Here is a 7,352-nt window from a genome sequence, read left to right on the forward strand (position 1 = left end):
TTCTTTTTTGAGAGCAATACAAATTTAATGGAGAACAGTGACACTTTTATTGTATTAGTTTCACTTCCAGGAGTGGCTATAGGAGAGGGACATCATGTGACTTAAGTCACCCACTCTGTGGTATTAAAACCCTTTATTTGGGGAATTGCGTTCTGCTGGACTTTTCTTAAGTAGAATTTGTTTAAAAAGCTTGCAGGATAAACTTCGTGGCAGCAGTCTAAAGTTTGTAGGTTCAGAAATACTTGGCGAAGGAACAGTGTACTCATATCATTTATTTTTGTAACATTTAATTTAGCCATCGTTATTTACCTCCACACTTTGTGGAATATTTTGGAGAATCAACAAAGCCTCAAGAGCGGCCTAATTCTCTGCTCACAAGTCTGGGTTTTTTAGCTGTGAAAAGGTTTTTTAAATCCCACATTTCAGAAAGAGGAAAACGTGTCCATCAGTTAAGTGAAGGGATTGCAGAGGGTCCCTGAGTGTGGTCCTGGCAGGGGCAGAGGCCCCGCCCCTTAGGATGCTCTACTTCCTCTTTTAGGGGACAGAGACCGGGAGGGAATCTTTCCCCTGAGCCTTGGGAAGCCTGGGTGCATTTCTGCATCTCTGGATTATTTTTAGGGGCCCCTAAGTGAAAGCTGGGGGGTGGGGGTGGGGTGCACCTTCCAGTTCCACGAGAGCACAATGGAGGACAATTAGAAATCATTCCACCTGAGTCATCTTCCCTTTTAAAGAGGTGTCTGAAGACTTTCCTGATAGGCTTTGGAGAAGGGAGAGGGAAAAAAAAAAGCAATCAATTAACCTATATCCACTGACTGAGACAAAAATATGTCTCCGTCTGGGATGACTGGGGCAGCAGAGCCCACAAAGGAGACCTAGCTTGCAGGGGAAGGGAGATAAATCCTAAGGTCTGGGAGAACTGGACCAGGCAGGACCCACAGTCCTGCTTGTAGTCAGACCCAGAGCTGGCTGGCCAAACGGCAGCAGTGGGGGGAGCTGCTCTCTGCCCCAGTCAGCCTGACACTGCCGGCAAAAACTGCAAGTCATTCTGCCGCAGCTGCCAGCCTGCGGGGACCAGGCCCTGGCGGCTGGAGGGGGTATGAGGAGGAGGGGAGTCTCTTACAGCCTTTCGTTTTAGGCTAGAACCTTCCAGCAAGATTTCAGCGCAGTCTGATCTCCCCGTTGGTCTTTCCCTCCTGCATTCCACTCTCCCAAGGCCGCGTCCACACCACAGGGGCTCCCCCCAGCCCAGGTGTTCTGTCTTGTGGCTTCAGAGCTGGAGATTGTCCTTCCCTCCCCGATTCTGGAGCACCCAGAGAGCCCACTTCCTGCAGTCATGAGCTATGGTGACACTCGACTCCTTGTGTGGTCACTGAGGGGTGTGCCATCTATAGTGGCCACAGACCCCAATTTTCCCTTATACACCTGGCCATCTCGGGCCACTGACTTAGTGAGCACAGAGGTAGACAGCAGGATGAACAGTATTCTGCCCCCTGGACCAGCTCCCCAAGGGACTGAGGGCTCCTCCATAGCAGGCCAGCCTGATGATCCTCCTGGCCCTTCCCGTTGTCCTGTATTGAAATGATTCATTGATTCAACAGGGATTGTGGCCATTTATGGACATGGGTTTAAATCTCCTTCCTTGGTCCTGGGGTCAGAGGATCTAACTGCCTTTGGAAATAAATTTTGAGGTATTTTCTAACTCTATTACCCAAGAAAGGCTGAAAGAATCCAGGGCTTTTATACCATTTTGAAGATCAAGAAACAGTTTCAGAGTGGCTCACCAATGTGATACCATGAAACTGCACTAAAGGAGAGACCTTAATGCCCGGATGCAAGGACATCCCTCTGGGCAGGGACTCTGGTGCTGGACATGGCGGGAGAAGGTCCCTAGGTTGCTGATCCCTGGGCAAAGTCCCACGCATCCTCAGAGTGCTCCTCTGAGGGGGTCCCCAGGGAGGTTACTGCGTGGTAACCTAGGGCCAGCAGTCCAGCAGGTTAGCCTGAGTCCTGCTCTCCACATTTAGAGCCTCTCACTCCCGAGACGGGGCTCTGCTGGAGAGCCGAGTACATTACACACACCATCATTTCTGGTTTAGGGCCATAATTCAGGAGCCACTCCCTGGGTGGGGGTGGGGGTGGGGGCTGGGAAGTAAGCCAGGAAAGGTGAGTAAGTGGAGAAGGGTGAAGGACTGTTGGGGGAAAGAAGTCTTTCATTCCCTAACCTCCTTCCAGTATATTCAGAAACCTGTCCCCAGTGCTCTGGGGCCCAAAGGCCGACCTTCTAGCTCTGGGTATGGGTTGGGGCTCTTTTGGTGGTCATGGGTTTATAGCCAGAGTTATTCACCTTGGGAAGGGTGTCAGAGAGGGGCTTCTGAGGACTTTGGCCTTGAAGCACAAGTTTGCAAGCCCAGGAAGAGGTAGGATTTTGAGTGTCTGGGTGGATGAATACTCCTGCCCTTAGTAGCTAAGTGAGAGGTTGAGCTGTCTCCAAATGAACTTGACGTTGCACCTGGTAGGGTAGAATCCCTGCAGTGGCTAGTGCTGGTTGACCTGCTATCCTAATAGCAGGACAGTCTATGGATTAGGAAAATTTGTCAAAAGGTTTTCAGCCCTACTGGTGTTATTTTTTAGCTGTGGAATTCAAGCAGCTCTTTATAAAATAGGGATAATGGAACTGGGGATATAGCCTGGGGGCAGAGTGCTTGCCTAGCGAGTGTGAAGTCCTGCATTAGATTCCCAATATCGCAAAAAACAGAGTAAAATAAAATAGGAGCAATAAATCTTGCCTTCTTTGCTGGAGGTCCCATTACTTGGTAACCTCAAGTGAGATGATATTTACATTGTGGAAGTGTTTTGCAAGCTGTCAAGGGCTGTGCAAGGTATACAAAGCTCAAGTCTATCACAGTCATTGGAAGCTCAACTAGGTAGGTGGGAAGGCAGCATTCTCTTGGAACTCATGGAGGAAAACCATGAGTTTTATATTAAAACAAATTCACACATATGATTGTATAGAACACAAAAGTTTATGAAAAAACTTTATTTTTTATTTTTTATTTTTTATTTTTTAAGGCAGGGGCTTAATAAGTTGCTGAGGCTGGCCTTGAACTTGTGATCCTCCTGCCCCAGCCTCCTGAGTAGCTGGGATTACCGATGTGAGCTACTGTATCTAGCCAGGTTCATGAATTTTAATGTTAAAACAGGAGCAAAGAAACTCTTGTCTTTGTGAAGATGTGGGACATGGAAGCTGCTAGGGATGCTCCCTTTAAGGACCCAGGGGATTTTAACATCGCTCTCTGCTCCTCAGACACTGTGCTGGGCTCTGCAGGAAGGGAAGCAATCTTGAGGAAAGAGGCCAGACCCTGTGGCTCACGAAGGACATCTTCCATACCAGGCTATCAGGAAACACAAAGGAACAAGAGGAAAGAGAGCTCTCGTGTCTGGCTGGAGCCATGGAGGTGATTAGGGGAGACTGGGGTTGGGGGGAGGAGGAGGAAGTGAGATTGCAGGAGTCCAGACACACAAATTCAGGACAACCCATGTTCAGTGGACTCAGACCTAGACCAAGGGTTTGTTGAGGGAGGAGATAGACCATGTGACTGGGACCTCTGGGGAGGAATTTGGGATGAATGCAGCAGGTCTTGGGAGTCCTGCAAATCATTTGAGCAGTGAGATGCATTGGTCATGGGGTTGCTTTAGGATGATTAATTTCATGTCAGTGACAGATTCCCCAGTTGCCTGTATGGTTGTTCATACAAGGAGTCCCTCCCGAAGAGACGGGATCACTCCTGAGATGTCTATACTTTTAGTTCCAATTGCAGCCAACGTTTACAACATTTTTTTTTTTTCTCTTTGCTCCTCAGATGAACAACTGCAGCCCAGAGAAGCCAAGGGCCTTGCCCCATATTGGCCTGTGAATTAGAACTGCTGTTGAACAGCAGGAGTCACAGATCACTGGGGCAGAAAGTTCCCAGCAGGTCCTCCAGAAAGCTGAGAGCTACGGAGGTCCTGTGATATTGCCACGGGGATTTCAGGCTTATCTTTATGCCTGAACTCTTCACAGGAGCCCTTGGCCCACAGATTCCCAGGGCTGATCAGATACAATGATGATAACCCCTGTCCCCACAGCTTGTGGAGTGACTTGCCCCCCCCAGCTCCTCTGACCAGCGAGACTTCACCTTGGATTTCAGGTCTTGTTCAAGAATCACATTCGCATGGAGCTGCAGGCAGTATCTGCAGCTGGCAAGAAACCAGCAGAGGGAGAAGGGGCTGGCTAACTGGAGTAATCATGAAAGGCTCCTGGGGATCTTCCCAGAGAAGTCACCACATCCCCAGCAGAGAGCCTGACAGATGGTGGGGACAAAGAGATGGGATCTGGGATCCTCCCCAGTGCTGTGCAGTCCAAGCCGAGACCAACAGAAGTGCTTGATGTGGACGGGCGGGTGGTGCTTGTGATCCCTGCAGCTTGGGAGGCTGAGGCAGGAGGATCACGAGTTCAAAGCCAGCCTCGGCAATTTAGCAAGGCCCTAAGCAACTCAGTGAGACTCTGTCTCTGAATAAAATATAAAATAGGGCTGGGACCAGACAAATGAGAAATCATACTCCATTTATGTATTATGTGTCAAAATGCATTCCACTGTTATTATAACTAATTAGATATATATATATTTGTGTGTATATACACATATATATGTAGATATATAGATATTTGGACAACTCACTAGGTAGTGGTATCACCCCCTGAAACAGGTAAAATTGGCACATGCCAGTCAGAGACATGGGGTAACTAATGTTGATGGGGCAGGGGTGGGCATTAGGGAGACAGTAGCCCAGAAACCACCAGAGACCAGTAACCTGGGGTTGGGTGGTTGGTAAGAGTCTAGCCTTAAGAGCATATATATATAGGGGCTGGAGTTGTAGCTCAGAGGCAGAGAGCTTGCCTGGCATGCGTGAGGCACTGGGTTCAACCCTCAGCACCACATAAAGTAAAATAAAGACATTGTATTCACCTATAACTAAAAAATTTTATAAAAGCATATATATAGGGGGCTGGGGATGTGGCTCAGTGGTTAAGCGCCCCTTGTTCAATCCCCTGTACCCCTTCCCCCAAAAGTGCTTGATATTTAGAACAAACAACTGTATATGCAAATCATTTGGTAATCATATGCAAATTCTGTAGGATGAAGTGGGGTCAGGGATCCCAGGCAACGGCTGTGATCCACAGATGGGTGTGTGCCGTACAGGGTTCTATAGTACCTACTCTTCAAACCTTCCTAAAGGAACAATGTTGGACTGATCTACCTTGCACACCTGCTTCTTGAAGCAGCTCCTTTATAGACTTGTCTAATAAGAACCATCTCAACGCACCATCTCCACGCACCCTACAAGTATTTACTGAGCACCAACTATATAGCAACACCTAGGGATCCAGAGATGTCACAAATGGCCTCTGCTTGTGGGATTTTGCAATGAAGGGCATGTGATGAGGGTGGGTGGAATATGAGCCAGGCGAATAGGAAATCCAGCAGAGAGGGAGCAAGGTGATATTGGGGCACCACAGGAGCCCAGGCCAGGACGCTCCTGGGGCTGGGGCTAAGATGAGATGGGAAAATCAGGAGGGCCTTTGGGGGAGTAGGGAGCACTAAGTTCAGTCTTGGAGGGAGAGAATATATTGGTCAGCTGGGGATCTTCCACAGACCCTTCTTGCCCCTTTTCACGGAGGAGCTGAACCAAGGCTTAGGCTAGCGAAGGACCTGCCTCCGTGTTGCTCAGGGAGTCAGCAGCCTTCCCCGTAAGAGGACACGCTCCTCCCAGCCCTCACCCCAGAGTCTTCCCTTTGGGCTTCACCGGGTATGTCCTCTCCCTCCACTTCCCCTCCACCTCTGCTCTTCCTCCTGGCTGCCAGGGGTACTGAAGCATGCACCAGGGGGATGGGCAGTGACGATCACAGAAGCGACCAAGAGGGCTGAAGCGAGGAGTTTACTAGCTTCAGAGACGGGAAGGCAATGGAGACTGTATTACTGGGAGGAGGCATGACCAGGTAAGTGGAGGTGGAGGCAGGGAATGAATCAGAAGGGGTGGTGGGTTTGGGGAGGAAGGTGGAAGAATAGCCTGTGTCCAGGTGGGAAGTCATGCTGCCTGGCCGACAGAAGGCTGAGGCACAAGAGGCAGGAGACACAAGATGCAGGAGGTGATATTGGCAAAGTTTGGGACTAATGGGGCATGTGGCCTGGGGCACCCAGGCAGTCTTCCCTTGACATAATTGAGTTCCCTCTGTGGATAGAAATGACCCTGGGCTGTTCAGGCTGGTTCTCATGACGTGTCATCAACAGGTCTCTGTTGGGTAGAAATGGATCCCCTGGTGCTTATGAAAAAGGAAAGGACTAGAATTTGGCATAGGCTGCCTCCCCACCTGGTCCATGGCTCCTGATGGAGCAGGCCACAATTCTGCAAATAAGATTAAAAGGAAGCAGCAGAAAATTTTCTTGTCCTAAATCTTCAGGGGTCTGCCTCGGCTGACCATCTTTAGCCATCCATCCTACTTCCTGGCAGCTAGATGTGGCTGCGTGACTAGGGCCTGGCCAGTATAAAATGAAGAGAAGTGTTTTACACCCTGCTTGGGTCATGCCACTTAATGGGAAGGTGTTTGCCCTTCTCTTTCCCTTCCTGCCCTTCCTGCTGGTGGGACAGCTGTGTGTGTGGGAAGCCATCTTTGATCATGCGGAATGGCAGAGCAGGGAGATGGAATGAGCCCAGGCTTTGAAGACTCTGCGGAACAGGGTCTCATACAGCTGGACTTTTATATGAGCAGGTGATACTCCTTTAGTTCAACTGAGCCCCTATTATTTTGGATCTCTGTTATATGCACCTTCACGGGTATCCCAACAAAGATGAGGGTAATATAATAAGTTATTATCAAAGATGAACGTCGCAGTGTGAACTATGTCATCCCTCACTCACTTGACAACTGTTTTTTTTTTTACCGACTCCCTTATGCCAGGCAACAAGCCAGGTGTGGGAGCTAAAATTATCAGACAGACATGGTCCTTTTTCACAGAATTTAGTCTTGGCGTAGGAAGGATATAAGCAATCAGGCGTGATCATGTATGTGTTCAAGAAAGATCTGACTCACAGTGGACATGTGGTATGAGTAAGAAATAACCCTTGGTTTTTAAGTCACTGAGCCTTAAGTTGCTTACTGGAGCATAATTTAGCCTACCCTAGGATGGAGGTCTTTATAGAAATTTTTATAAAAGATGGTGACCAGAATAGAGGAGGCAAAGGAGAAGATGGGGTGAGGTGGAGAAAGAAGAGATAGTTTAGGAGATAGAATCAACAGGTCTTGAGAAAAATGG

Source organism: Callospermophilus lateralis, chromosome 1 (genome assembly GCF_048772815.1).
Source record: "Callospermophilus lateralis isolate mCalLat2 chromosome 1, mCalLat2.hap1, whole genome shotgun sequence".
Lineage (NCBI taxonomy): Eukaryota > Metazoa > Chordata > Mammalia > Rodentia > Sciuridae > Callospermophilus > Callospermophilus lateralis.